This window comes from Arachis ipaensis, chromosome B03 (assembly GCF_000816755.2).
Source record: "Arachis ipaensis cultivar K30076 chromosome B03, Araip1.1, whole genome shotgun sequence".
NCBI classification, from domain to species: Eukaryota; Viridiplantae; Streptophyta; class Magnoliopsida; order Fabales; family Fabaceae; genus Arachis; species Arachis ipaensis.
In genome coordinates, this window is record NC_029787.2 from 105,934,550 (window position 1) to 105,936,678 (window position 2,129).

The following is a 2,129-nucleotide window of genomic DNA, read 5'->3' on the forward strand; positions in this document are numbered from 1 at the left end:
TATATTCCAAAATGATATAAATTAAAGAGTAATAAAGTACTAAAAAGATTATAGAACATTTTCTTTTTGTTTGACATTATAGAATGTATAGTACGTACTCTCTTTTATAATTTTATTTTTTATTATATTTTTTCTCAAAAGATAGATATTATTTTATTATTATAAAATAATAATGTTTATTTATATAATAAATATTTTTATTATAAAATAAATTACTAAGATCTATTCAAATATCTAAAATAAAATGATAGAATAATATAAAATATTATTTAAATTGATGTCTCTTTTAGTAATTTTTTTCCTAAAAGTGATTTTGAGTAGCAAAATCCAAACAACATTTATTTTACTATAATCCATTTTAATATAAAGATTGCCAAACATAAATCACGTTAACACAAACTTACTTTTCATCAAAATCAAGTTTGCAAAATCAATTCTATGCAAACTCTCGTTTACAAACTGTAATCCAAACACACACTTATTTGCTAACTCCCATTACACTACAAAAAAAAGGCCTATAGTCACGGTAAAAAATCGTGACCATAGATCTATGGTCACAGTTTTGGACCTATGATCACAGTTTTTTACCGTGGCCTATTCTCTTGTGGCCATAGGTCTATGGTCACGGTTTTTTTATCTAAGGTCGCGATTTTTATGGTCACGGTTTCAATTTTCAAATTCTGATACTTTAGGCCACGTTTTTTCACCGTGACTATAGTCTTATCTATTCACCATGACCATAGCCTCTATGGTCACCCCTCCTTAAAACTGTGACCATAACCTTATCTATAATCATGGTTTTTGCCATGACCATAGATTCTATGGTCATCCCTCCTTAAAACTGTGACCATAGATCCCACCTTAAAACCGTGACCATAGCCTCTATGGTCACCCCTCCTTAAAACTGTGACCATAGCTTCTATGATCACCCCCACCTTAAAACCGTGACTATAGCTTATCTATGGTCACCCCACAAAACCGTGACCATAGCCTTATCTATGGTCACGGCTTTTACCGTGACCAAAACCTATTTTGTTTTATGAGATTTAATTTTTTTTTAAAGCATAATCACATCCCAAAATGATGATGATCACAAAATAAATTTAAAAATAAATGATAATCAACAATTAAGATAAGTTGTGATTAAAGTAACCAGCTAATATATCAATATAGTTGAGTAAATACATTTGTCTCAATCTTAGTTTTATACAATGATATATACACTAACACTAAGTAGACACTATTAACAAAATTGTTCCACAGGCGTGAGAGCAATACAATTTAGACTTTGCCAGGATAGATTGTTTCTGGTATTGCTATTCTTTCTTCTCAATGCTCGAGAACTTTTGTTTCAGCCACTTAAACATTTGAAAGCTCAGCATCTGCTTCATTAACATGCAAAGTAAAGTCACATTAGACAAAAACACCTACATTTATTCTTCTTCAACTTAGGAAAAATAAAACATATCATTAAAACATATATACATCACACATATAATAGCTAGTACACACTATACAACACACATCCACATCATAGTATATGACACATAAAACAATATAAAGTACTTGAAGAGATAGTTGTATATATTACCAAAGTACTTGAGCCAACAACAGTAACAATACATAATTGAGGCAGAACAGTGACAACAATACCTCCGGCAGTAAGAGAACAACTGGGTTTATCTCCAATGGTGGCGGCAGAGATGAACTCCGGCGGTAGCGACGCTGAGCAGAAACAGCGGAGGAGCGACGCTCACTCTCTTCGGGCCTTGTTCATCTCTCTCTTTGGGTTTCTTCCACTACGACGACGACACCTTCAATCGAGGATGACGGCAACTCCGACCACACCAGCGGTGATGGCGACGGTCCCTCTCATCTCTGTCGCGAGCTTCCTTCTGTCACGCTTGGCTCTCTCTCTCACTCTACTGTGAACCTCTCTCTTCCCCTCGTGCTCGATGGCGACGGTGGCGAGGCCCCCAGCCGGCGCCGTTCCTTCCTCCTCCGTTGCTTCTCCTTCCTCTTCTCCTCCATTTTTCCCTTTTCCATTCTGTTTCCTTTCTTTTTCCTCTTAGCGTGCGTGTGTGTGTTTTAAAAAGGAATGAAATTAGGAATTAGGGTTTTATTGGGAT